This window comes from Elephas maximus, chromosome 7 (genome assembly GCF_024166365.1).
Source record: "Elephas maximus indicus isolate mEleMax1 chromosome 7, mEleMax1 primary haplotype, whole genome shotgun sequence".
In the NCBI taxonomy this organism is placed as follows: domain Eukaryota; kingdom Metazoa; phylum Chordata; class Mammalia; order Proboscidea; family Elephantidae; genus Elephas; species Elephas maximus.
This window is the reverse complement of record NC_064825.1, coordinates 100,174,361-100,187,665: the sequence shown is the minus strand read 5'-3', so window position 1 is coordinate 100,187,665 and position 13,305 is coordinate 100,174,361. Positions and strand designations below refer to the sequence as shown.

The 13,305-nt window shown below is 46.8% G+C and overlaps 1 protein-coding gene across 8 annotated transcripts in view; it reads right to left on the bottom strand.

The window, feature by feature from the left end:
• The window catches only part of TSPAN18 (tetraspanin 18), a 269,240-nt gene that overhangs the window by 188,026 nt on the left and 67,909 nt on the right, over window positions 1-13,305 (bottom strand). The window contains exon 1 of one of the 8 annotated variants that reach the window (XM_049890968.1): window positions 351-852. The exons of the other annotated variants lie outside the window; for them this stretch is intronic. The gene's annotated coding sequence lies outside the window, so the exon portion shown is untranslated. Of the gene's footprint in view, window positions 1-350; window positions 853-13,305 lie in introns of those variants that run through there. 8 annotated transcript variants of the gene reach the window in all.

Below are 13,305 nucleotides of genomic sequence, written 5' to 3'. Positions count from 1 at the left end.
GTTTAAAATGGCTAATGGCCCAGTCTTTTAGAGAAGAGTTAACACCACTACTACTAAAGGTATTTCAGAGCATAGAAAAGGATGGAATACTCCCAAACTCATTCTATGAAGCCAGCATATCCCTGCTACCAAAACCAGGTAAAGACACTACAAAAAAAGAAAATTACAGACCTATATTCCTCATGAACTTAGCTGCAAATATCCTCAACAAAATGTCTAATGGCTTGCTATCACACTAGACCAAAGCCAAACTCTTTGCTCTGTCTTCTCCTACCTCGCCCAATAGCTTTCACCCCACTGGCCCCACCACTCACGTGTTTCAGCCATGCTGGTTTCCTTTCAGATCTTACCACAGGGCCCTTGCACTTGCTGGTCCCTCTGCCTGGAATGCTCTTCTCTCTGAATCTTCACACAGATGTCAGGTTTCTGCCTAACTGTCCTCTTCCTTGGCAAGGCCTCCTGTGACCACCCCATCCAAAGCAGCTCCTCCCATCCCAATCAGCTGCTGTCACATTTCCGTGTCTGTATTTCCTTCACAGAACTTATCTCCTTTTGAAAGTTTCATATTTAACCCTTTCCTCATTAATTTTCTCTTTCCTCATACTGGGCTGTAAGACGCTCCACAAGGGCAGAGCTTTCGTCTTATTCATTGTTCTATTCTCAGTGCATAGGATACAGCTAACCATAATGGGTACTCAATAAATACTTGCTGTAAGAGAAAGAAGGAAACCAAAGACTCAGAGAAGAAACTAGTCTACAGGACTACACAAACCACGACCTCTTCTACCCTGAGACCAGATGGTACCTGGCTACCACCACAGGCCATTCTGATCAGGGCCACGATAGATAGATTTGATAGAATAGGGTGGGTGGGGGGGGAGCATGTGGAACAGAACTCAAATTCTTAAAAAGTCCAGACTTACTGGACCAATTGAGACAGTACTCCTCCTCAAGACTATTACCCTGAGAGACTGTTTAAACCTTGAACCGAAACTACCCCCCTGAGGTTACCTTTTAGCTAACAGAGTGGCTCATAAAATAAAGAATATAACCTGTAAGTTTTATGCTCCTTTAAAAAATCATCAATATGAGACCAAATGGTACAATTAGCCTAAAACAAAGGGAAACCAGGTTACCAGAAGCAAAACAACCAGAAGGGAATTAATGAGAACGTTGACACCTTGTATAAAATGTAACCAATGCCACCGAATAATGTGTGTAGAAATTGTTAAATGGGAACCTAATTTGCTGTGTAAACTCTCACTGAAAACACAATTTAAACTATTTTCCAAAAAGAAACATAATAATAAATAAATATTTGTTGAAAGGATGAGTTAAGGTGATGCTCAGTAGAGGGAGGAGGCAGGCAGATAGTGGGTTATGGGATGATCCTGGGTGCTGGTCAGGCTGGGTGAACACTCCTACCACAGCCTTACTCCCCAGGCCAACCTGCGTCTGGTGGCAGGGGACAAGCCTTTGAGTCCTGAGCAAAACAGCCAGGAGTCTGCTCCACTTGGGAAGCGGTAACCAAGACCATGCATTTTGCCAGGTGCTGTGATAGGCAGTTTTCCACATAGGAAGTAGCTTTAAAACTCTTCACATCATGTAGAGGGGGTTAGAAGCTGGCGAAATGGACATGAAAAGAGAGAGTGGAGGGAGGAAGTGGGCTGTCTCATTAGGGGGAGAGCAATCGGGAGTATGTAGCAAAGTGTGTATAAGTTTTTGTGTGAGAGACTGACTTGATTTGTAAACTTTCACTTAAAGCACAATAAAAATTAAAAAAAAAAAAAAAAACAACTCTTCACATTGACCCTGCAAGGGAAGTTTTATCCCCATGATTATAGTAAAGTCACACAGTCAGTTTTAAATAGCAGCAAATTTTTAACAGGTCTTTACACTCGAAAGCCAGTAGGAAAGGCTGGGATGGATGGATGGCTGGATGGACAGACAGCCGGATGGATAGATGGCTGGATGGGTAGATGGCTGGACGGATGGCTGGATGGCTGGAGGGATGGCTGGTTGGATGGATGGCTGGGTGGGTGAGTGGGTGGATGGGTGGATGGATGGATGGACAGACAGATGGGTCTTCCAAGCCAGTAGCTGCCAAAACGTGGAGAGAAACAGCAATGGCCCTGGTACCCTCACCTACCTCACCCAGCCTCAGACCCAACTCCTATTCCCTAACACCCTGCATCCCATCAGGGTACTGGAGGACTCAAATGTCCAGAGTCTGTATGTCAAGGGCACTGGCTGTGCACCTTTAGAGGAGTCAACTTCGTGGAGCCTGTGGGTTCTCATCTGTAAAATAGGCAGACAGCCCGCTTTGTCTGCCTTCCTGGGAAGAAATTGGAGGAGCCAACTGTGCAATGTGTTCAGCAGACACAAGGGGCTGATACTATCCACACCCGCATAACCTTAACGAGTCACCCCTCCCAGGGATGCCCACGTCAGGAAGAATGAAGAGGGCAATGCTTATCTCCAAGGAAACATATCCAGTGGTAGAATTTGACACCAAAAATGGAGGGAGGATGTTTTTTTGAAGGTAGGAGGTTATCCTTGGCACCCTCAAAGCTGATACCATAAGAAACCCACCAGCCAGGGCCCTGAGAAGCCTCTGTCCTGACCACACCCTCTATGCCCATGTCTCAAAGTGAGTGTTTGCTTGAAAAAGCCTTTGAAGACTCAGGCCCAGGCCCCAGGAATATGCATCTTAACAAACTTCCCTGACGCTGCTTTAATCTGCCAGCCAGGGTAGGAGCATAGAGAGTGGGCAGAGGGATGGGTGGGCTCCCTTGGGTCTGGAATCAATAAGCTAAAAAATCCAAACCCATTGCCATCGAGTCGATTCCGACTCATAGCGACCCTACAGGACAGAGTAGAGCCGTCTCATAGGGTTTCCAAGGAACGCCTGGTAGATCAGAACTGCCAATCTTTTGGTTAGCAGCTGAACTCTTACACACTATGCCACCAGAGTTTCTGGGATCAGCAGATCTGGGCTTTGGTTGTTCCTGTGCAATTGAGGAGGTCCATACCTCAGTTTCCTTCTCTGGTCATTATGTTCCTTATGCATAAAACAAAAGGCTGAGACCAGTGGTCACCAACGCTCTTCTTTCCCTGACATTCAGCATCCCATTCTTGGCGCTGTGAGCAGGCCACACCTCAGAGAAGGTTAGCAACCAAATCCAAAGAGAAGAGACCCAACTGGAAATAGTGATAGCGACTTGGCCAGCCCTTGTGACCCTGAGCGCTGGGTTTTCACTTCATGTCTCCATGGTGTGAAAAAGGAATGTTCTTCAGTGATGGTGGAGAGGCCCCCAGGGGTGAGGGACAGAGGACCCCAACATCTATTTTCCATGAACCAAAGCAAAACCAAACCCAGTGCCATCGAGTCGATTCTGACTCATAGCGACCCTATAGGACAGAGTAGAACTGCCCCACAGATTTTCCAAGGAGCACCTGGAGGATTCGAACTGCCGACTCTTTGGTTAGCAGCCATAGCACTTAACCATTATGCCACCAGGCTTTCTATTTTCCATGAGTCAACAAAGAATCCTAAAAGTTGGAAACAAATCATTTACTGCCAAGCCTTCTCGGCATGAAACACACACCTCAGGTCACGGGCCATTGAACTCTGAAGCATGATCATAAATAATTAAAATGAAATTTCGGTTGTCAAAATAAATTAGCAAAGAACCAGCACTTCCACTGTCTCCTCCAGGCCGTCCTGTTCTCAGTTCGCTCGTCTGGAAAAGCTAATCACTGGGGCACGTAAGACGCAGTCGTGATGAGGAGAGAGCAAGAGGGGGTACCTAAGAGGACTTGTGGGGGCACAAAAAGGGACTGATAAATGAATATGCGGCATGGCACACCCCCGAGGTTAGGGGTGCACGGTGCTGGCAATATGCTGCATTGGCAAGCTATGGGAGCAGGGAGCTCTGGCCAGTCTCAGGAAACTGCAAAGCCTCAGAAGGCCCTTGAACAGAGCCTGCTGTGGATTCAAGGCACAGAGGGGGCCTTAGGTGTCTCTACTAGGAAGTAAGTGCACCCAACACATTGTTATGAATTGAACTCTGTCCCCCCAAAAGATAGGTTGAAGTCCTAGCCCCTGTGGCTGTGAACGTGACCTTGTCTGGAAATAGGGTCTTTGAAGATGTTATCATTAGGTTAACACGGGGTCATACTGGAGTCGGGTGGGTCCTAATCCAATATGGGTGGTGTTCTTATAAAAGAGGAGAGGAGACACAGAGATTGAGAGGCAGAGGAGAGATGCCCATGTGAAGATGCATCTATAAGCCAAGGGTCTGGGGCCACCAGAAGCTGGAGGAGACAAGGAAGGATCTTCCCCTAGAACAGACAGAGAGAGCGTGGCCCTGCCAAATTCGGACTTCTACTTTCCAGAACCCTGAGGCAAGAAATTTCTGCTCTTATAAGCCACTCAACCCAAACAAACAAACCCGTTGCCGTCAAGTTGATTCCAGGTAGAACTGCCCCTACAGAATTTCCAAGAAGCGGCTGGTGGATTCAAACTGCCAACCTTCTGGTTAACAGCTGAGCTCTTAACCAGCGCACCACCCAGTTTGTGGTATTTTGTTACGGCAGCTCTAGGAAACCAATACACACACCCAAAGGCCCCAAAGCACCTGTGAACGAATGGAATTCCAAGAGGTGAAGGGCAATTCTCCCAGCTGGTCTAGTGAAGAAATCCCTGCTCCTACAGCAGGAAATAGGGTCTAAGGCCCCAGGGACGTGGGCACCAGAAGCAGAGTTAAGCACTTAGTGGGTGTGAACTTCCTGGACGTTAGGCATATGTCTGATTGTCACACCTGTGTACTACAGATAGGCCACCACCATCTCTTCCTGGCCTATGACAGTAGCCTTCTCCCTGGTTTCCTGTTGCCCTGTTGCTCTACTATTTGGCAGGGTGAATGGATATCATGCCCATTTTACAGATAAGGAAGCTGAGGTTTAGAGAAATCATCTGACTCACATGTACCTGGGTAGGCAATAGGTCATCGGATTTGAACCCTGGTGGCTGACTCCAGGGCTTGCATCTGAGGCATCATCTGATGTCAACGTCAGGACCAGGGGGCTGGGCAGTGGCATCCATTGGATGATGTCCAATGCTTCCTCACTGGAGTGGGCTGGTGAGGAAAGAGTGCCCTCAGCAGCCTGTGCGAGGACAGGAACACAGAAAGGCCAGGGTGGCTGGAGTGGAGGAAGCCAGGGGAGGGTGGTAGGGGTGAGGTCAGCAAGGGCCAGAACACACAGGGCCTCATAAGCTGTGATGAGGCGTTTGGATCTGTGTTTAAACGGGATGCGAAGACCTTGGGGGTTTCCGATGGCAGAAATAGCAGCAGCTCTTAGGCATGGGCTTCAGTAATGCCACTTTCTACCCAAAGCCAGTTATGCATCAGCCCTCCTTCATGCTTCAACCAATGGGGCACTGTTTTCCCCATTAATTCAGTTAACAATAATACATGTCACTAACTGGCATTTATTGGGCACCCACCGTGTGCCAGTAGCTGTGAATGTGACCTTCTCTGGAAATAGGGCCTTTGAAGTTCATCTGTGCTGAGTATTGTTAGCTACATTCTCATTTCATCTTCACACCCACCCTACGAGCCAGGGACTATCATTAGTATCCCCATTTCACAGATGAGGAAACTGAGGCTTCAACAAGTTAAGTAATTTGTCCAAGATCCCAGCACTGGCAGAGCCAGAATTTGAACCATGTCTGTCTGAATGCAGAATCTGAGCTCTTAATACTGAGACTCTCTCCTCCTGCACTGTAAATAAACACAGTCCTGGCTGTTCGGTCTTTAACACACACACATACACACACACACACACACACACACACAGCCCTGGCTGTTTGTGGAAACACTTGGTGGGGTGGAGCTACTGTGGAGTCGATTCCAACTCAGAGTAGAACTGCCCCATAGGGTTTCCAAGGCTGGTACGGAAGCAGACTGCCACATCTTTCTCCTGTGGAGTAACTGGTGGATTCGAACCAATGACCCTTCGGTTAGCAGCCAAGCACTTAACCACTGCACCACCAGGGCTCCTTGGTAGAGACTAGAGCACTGCAATTTCTCAAACAAAACTTGGCTGTGGCTCTTTCCCTTTCTCCCTCTGGCCGTGTGTCCAGAGGCAGCCCCTGCGCAAGCCAGCAAGATGGGGAGATGGGCACAGGGGGAAGGGGCTGGCTTTCCCCTCCTCTATTAGCCCACATTCATTCCCGGATAAAGCAATCAGAGCTCAAGGATTAATGGACGTGGCTCTTGCTTTCAAGTCCCACCTGCTGACAGATCGCCTAATTCCCCCCCTGTTCCTGAACCTTGCAGAAAAAAACACCAGCGGCTTGCTTATCTTGGTATGGGGTTGCCGTGGAAACCGCATCCCTTGTGAGATGCACTGTCATAACATTTCAGTGCTGTTCGGAACACTTAAAGACACAGCCACCCCCTCTTCTGGGCCTCGGCCCAGGGGCAGTTGTCAAATGGCTGGGGAGGGGGTAAAAGGGGAGCGTGGCAGGAGGGGAAGAACTGGGAGGACCCCTGGCTTTAGAAATGTCAGCTTTCATCATCCTGGGGCTTGGAGTCACCTGGTGCCCGGCTAGCAAAGGAGAAGGCTTAGAAGACAAATGCTTATTAAGGGGCTTGTAGGCCAGGTGATGTGCTCTGCCTGGGTTATTTGTGGTGAATCCTACCAGCATCTGCACAAAGTTGGCACTATTAGGATCCCCATTTTACAGAAGAGGAAACAGAGGCTGAAGGAAGTTAGGTCATTGGAGTGGGCACTGTTGATGCTCTGAGTGACCAGCTGTCCTGATTTTAGCCCTGAGAGTCCCTCATCCCAGGAAACCCTCAGTCCCTGGCAGACTGGGGCGTGTCACACATTTCCCCTCAGATCCCTTGTACATTCTGTGTGTCCTTCCGGCTCCCATGCTGACACCTGTGACCCTTCTTCACAGCCTGCCCCTGGGCTCCTGGAATGGCCACAGAAGGGTGGGGGAGCACCAAGCTCAGTTCCCATGTCTCAGTTCCAAGCCTCAGTGGAGGACAACCTGTCCCTGGACTCCTAGAATGGCGACAGACAGGTGCAGGAGCACCAAGTCCAGTGTCTGTGCCTCAGTGGAAGACAAACTTACATTCCAGAGTTTCCTGCAAGATCAGGTTGAAGCTACCTTCTTTGGGACTTTGCCTGAGACCACACCCTCTCTTGGCTTCCTCCCCTTCCCTCCCTGTTTCCCAACTCCCTCACTGGTCCCCCCCCCCCCCTTAAGAGCACTTCCTTCATAAATCACTTGCACACAAGCCCTCCTTCCAGGGCCTGCTTCTGGGATAGCCTGACCTTAGGCCATACAGTGGGACGTGCTGGCCCTGATCAGAGCCCCAGCCTCAGCCCCTGCAATTTCCACCTCTCCTGCAAACACTGGACTTCCAGCCCCACTGAGGTAACTGCCCTTGTCCAGCAAGACATGCCTTCTGGAACCTCTGGGCCTTGGCACTCACTGTTCCTCCGTCCACTCTCTCTGTGCATCCTTCCCAGGCCACTTCCCCCAGCTGAGTTCCACTCACCCACCCTTCAAGATTTAGCTGAGGTATCCCTGTTCTGGGAGCCTTCCCTGGTCCTCACCCCACAACTGGCAGGAATGAGCAGATAGAGAGCCATCTTTGTTTCCACAGCTCCCCCACACAGCTTCACCAGAGCCCCTCCACTGTGTCTTCATCTCTGTATTCCCAATGCCCTGCACAGGGTCCTTCATATACAAAGTGCTATGAACAATGAATGAGTAGATGTTAGCAAGACAAACATGACAGTCTTCTAGAGGACCAATGAGGCCCAAGATAATTTAGTCCCTGGCTTCATCTCCCTCCCCCTACCCCTTCTATTCATCTCCAATTCGCTTGGCTCCAAGCCTTGGACACAATAGCTCATCACTGTCCCAAGCCCTTTATTGCTGCAGCTCCTCTGTCTAGAACTCTCTTCCCCTGTGCTCCTGGCCTGTTCCTTCACTCTATCAGGTCTCTGCTTAAATGTCACCCCTCAGAGAAGGCTCCCTGACCTTTCTTTTGAATACAGTTTCCTCTGTCATCACTCACTGAATTTCTCACTACTTTACATTATGTATGTTTTATATATTTATAACCCCAGTCCAAATTATATATATAATTAAATAAATTTATCTCTATATATGTGAGCCAATAATAATATATAATAGTATAAAATGAGCCAATAAATATATATTTAATTACATACATAATAAAACCTGTTGCTTTTGTGTCAATTCCAACTCATGGCAGCCCATGTGTTACAGAGTAGAAGTGCTCCACAGGACTTTCTTGGCTGTAATCTTCACAGAAGGAGAACACCGGGCCTTTCTTCTGTAGCACCACTGGGTGGATTTGAACTGCTAACCTTTAGGATAGTGTTGTTCTTAGGTGCTGTTGAGTCAGTTCTGACTCATAGCAACCCTATGCACAATACAATGAAACACTGCCTAGTCCTGCACCATACTCACAATGGTTGTTATGCTTGAGCCCATTGTTGCAGCCACTGTGTCAGTCTATCTTGTTGACGTTCCTCCTCTTTTTCTCTGACACTCTCCAGGGTATGGTCCCTCACGTTAACGTGTCCAAAGTATGTGAGACGAAGTCTTGCCATCCTTGCATCTAAGAAGCATTCTGGCTATACTTCTTTCAAGACAGATTTGTTCATTCTTCAGGCAGTCTATGGTATATTTGATATTCTTCACCAATACCATAATTCAAATGCATCAATTCTTCTTTCATCTTGCTTATTCATCGTCTAGCTTTCGCATGTGTATGAAGCGAACGAAAATACCATGGCTTGGGTCAGGTGCACCTTAGTCCTCAAGGTGACATCTTTGCTTTTTAACACTTTAAAGAGGTCTTTTGCAGCAGATTTGCCCAATGAAATACGTCACTTGATTTCTTGACTTCTGCTTCCATGTGCATTGATTGTGGGACCAAGTAAAATGAAATCCTTGACACCTTCAATCTTACCTCCATTTATATCATGTTGCTTATTGGTCCAGTTGTGAGGATTTTTGTTTTCTTGATGTTGAGATGTAATCCATACTGAAGGCTGTAGTCTTTGATCTTCATCAGTAAGTGCTTCAAGTCCTCTCAGCTTTCAGCAAGCAATATTGTATCATCTGCCTATTACAGGTTGTTAGTGAGTCTTCCTCCAATCTTGATGCCTCATTCTTCTTCATATAGTTCATCTTCTCTGATTATATGCTCAGCATACAGTTTGAATAAGTACGGTGAAAGGATACAACGCTGACATACACCTTTCTTGACTTTAAACCATGAAGTATCCCCTGCCTCTTGATCTATGCACAGGTTCTTCATAAGAACAGTTCAGTGTTCTGGAATTCCCATTCTTCACACTTTTATCCATAATTTGCTATGATTCACACAGTCGAATGCCTTTGGATAGTCGATAAAACACAGGTAAACATCTTTCTGGTATTCTCTAATTTCAACCAAGATCCATCAGATGTTGGCAATGATATATCTCATTCCATGTCCTCTTCTGAATCTGGCTTGAATTTCTAGCAGTTCTCTGTCAACGTATGCTGCAACTTTTTAAAAATTATCTTCAGCATAATTTTACTTGAGTGTGATATTAATGATATTGATGGATAATTTCTGCATTCCATTGGGTTACCTTTCTTTGGAATGGGCACATATATGGATCTCTTCCAGTCAGTTGGCTATGCAGATGTTTTCCAAATTTTTTGGCATAGGCGAGTGAGCACCTCCAGCGCTGCGTTTGTTAGTTGAAACATCTCAACTGGTATTCCATGAATTCCTGGAGCCTTGATTTTTGCCAGTGTTTTCTGTGTATCTTGGACTTCCCTCAGTACCATCGGATCTTGATCACATGCTACATCCTGAAATGGCTGAACGTTAACCAATTCTTTTTGGTACAGTGAGTCTGTGTATTCCTTCCATCTTCTTTTGATAGTCTTCCTGCGTCATTAAATTTTTTGCCCATAGAATCCTTCAATAATGCATCTCGAAGCTTGAATTTTTTCTTCAGTTCTATCAGCTTGAGAAATGCTGAGTGTGTTCCTCCCTTTAGGTTTTCTAACTCCAGGTCTTTGCACACATTTCATCGTAATACTTCACTTTGTCTTCAAGCCACCCTTGAAATATTCTGGTCAGCTCTTTCACTTCATCGTTTCTTCCTTTTGCTTTAGCTACTCTATACTCAGGAGTGGAAACCCTGGTGGCGTAGTGGTTAAGTGCTACAGCTACCAACCAAAAGGTCAGCAGTTCAAATCCACCAGGCGCGCTCCTTGGAAACTCTATGGGGCAGTTCTACTCTGGCCTATAGGGCTGCTATGAGTTGAAATCGACTCGATAGCAGTGGGTTTGGGTTTGGGTTTGGTCATACTCAAGAGAAAGTTTTAGAGTCCCTTCTAACATCTATTTTGGTCTTTTCTTTCTTTTCTGTCTTTTTAATGACTTTTTACTTTCCTTGTGTACGATGCCCTTGATGTCATCGCACAATTTGTCTGGTCTTTGTCATTAGCGTTCAATACGTCAAATCAATGGGAGGTGGTCTCTAAATTCAGGTGGGATATATTCAAGGTTGTATATTGGTTCTTGTTGACTTGTTTAAATTTACTTCAGTTTCAGCTTGAACTTACATATGAACAATTGATGGTCTGTTCCAGTCAGCCACTGGCTTCGTTCTGACTGATGATATTGAGGTTCTCCATCGTCTTTTGCCATAGATGTAGTCAATTTGACTCCTGTGCATTCCATCAGCAAGGTCCACGTGTATAGTTGTCATTTATGTTGTTGAAAAATGTATTTCCAATGTTGAGTGCAAACCAAAGGAGCATAATAACTATAAATATATAATATTTATACAGAACTACCCCACAGGGTTTCCAAGGAGCACCTGGTGGATTCAAACTGCCGACCTTTTGGTTAGCAGCTGTAGCTTTTAACCACTATGCCACCAGGGTTTCCATATATCATATAGATAACTATTACACAGTCCCTGGGGGGTGCAAACAGTTAACATGCTCAGTTGTTAACTGAAAGGTTGGAGGTTGGAGTCCACCCAGGAGTGCCTCCAGGGAAAGGCTTGTCGATCTACTTTTGAAAAATCACCCATTGAAAATTCTATGAAGCACAGTTCTACTCCGACACACATGAGTTGGAATCAACTTGATGGCAACTGTGTTTTTTTTTTTTTTTTTTAATCATATATCAGCAGGGGTAGATTATCCAATAAACAAGGTAAGCACAGTGCTTCCCTGGCTTACCAAATCAACTGTAGTGAACAATTTCACTACAGATTAGTAAGTAATCTGCAGTGCTTACCTTGCTTACTGGGTCTTCACAAAGAAACTTTGATTCTGTAGGAAGATGCTGTGGGGTTGGGAGAGTGACAGATGCCAGCCACACCTAGAAGCAGACTCTTTGATGTGGTGAAAAAATGTGAAATTGTTCACTACAGATGATCTGGTAAGCAACATAGGCACCATGCTTACCTTGTCTATTGGATAATCCACCCCTGTATGTAAGTAAATATATATTTAATTGTCTGCCTCTCTCACTTGACTGTGAGTTCCACAAGGGTGAGTGCTGTAACCCCAGCACCCAAGACAGTGTTTCTTGCACATTGTAAGTGCTTGGCAAATATTTTTGAATGAATGAATAAAATACCAGCCCCAGATTGGAGGCTGAGAAGCAGTCCTTTGATGTAAGTGCTATTATAAACGGAAGCTCGGTGGGTTACATTACTTGGCCAAGGCCACACAGCCAAGAACTGGGGAGCCTACCTTCAACACCCTGAGCTCTATAGCCATTGAGTTGACTCCCTGCTCTGACCGTGAACCCCCTCTAGCAACACCCTCCACGCATTTTTCCAGGAGCCCATCCTCTCCTTCCAGAGTAGATGCTGAGACCCTGGATCCTCTCTGGCTGGGGACACAGTGGAGACCGGGAGGAGGAGGTCCACAGGAAAGGTGACTAGGCTGCCTCTGAGTACCTCTCGGTGCCCAGAACAAGGAGGCGGGGTGGTGGTAGCAGGGACAGTAATTACTCATGACAGAAACAGGCTCTCCCGCTAGCTCCTTAATTACTGTCAAGGCTCCCAGTCTCCCCACACTGGCGTTCCAGATAGAAGCTCTCCAGCCTCTTCAGGGGACCCAATGTGTCCATTTTTAATTAAATGTATTAGCTCAAAGCTAATTTGCATGGAGATGATTATAGATGCATTTCAGGTATACCCCAAGTGGGAGGAGCTGGGGTCAAGTGAGGTGGGCCCCACAGCTCCCACCCTAGATCTGGGCCCATGTCTGTCAACGGCAGAGAACAAAGTCCGGGGGCTCTTCTGCCCTGCCATTCGCTCCCATCCCTGTGGAATATTTCAGTGAGGTGAGGCGAGAGAGGGGAAGGGAGAAAGCCACCTCCATCCCTGACCCAGCTTCCAAAAGCTCAGGGGGAATAGAATCTCGTGGAAGGCAGTCACTCAGACTGGGGTGGGGACTGCAGAAGGGCTGGGTGCCCCATGATGGGGGTGCTGTCGCTTTCATTTCTGATGGCGTAGAAAAGGGTTCCAGAAGAGACGGTACACTGGATGCCCCCCAGGAGAAGGAGGGAAGCCAGGCAGAAGGAAAACTCCTGCCCCCAACTTAAAAAATGCCTTCAACCCAAAAATGCCATTTCCTAAAGAAATAGGCAAGAGGAAGCTGACTTTAGAATGACAATGTCGCCATGCCATCGTGTCCTGGCTACCATATTTTGTGCACCTTATTTCTTATTAGTGTGTGTTTGGCCCTGCACCTACCTGTTTTCTAACCCCATGGACTAATAGCTATTAGTCAGCCCGCTTTACAGATGACGGGGCTGCTGCTCAGAGGGGGATGCAGAATTTTAAACCTCAGGGTCTCCCCTTTCAGGGAATCTTGCCCTGTTTGACCAAGTTTCAGGTTTACTTAGGTCTTTTCTGCTCACCAAAAGAAGACCAAAGGAGAACTGGCGCATTTGAATTATGGTGTTGGTGAAGAATATTGGATTTACTGTGGTCTGCCAGACGGACGAACGCATCAGTCTTAGAAGAAATACAGCCAGAACACTCCTTAGAAACTCGCATGGCGAAGCTTCATCTTATTTACTTTGGACACGTCATTACTGGAAAAGGACATGGTGCTCGGTAAAGGGTCAGCGAAAATGAGCGAAACCCTCAGTGAGATAGATGGATTGACATAATAGTTGTTAACAATGGGCTCAAACAGACCAACAATCACGT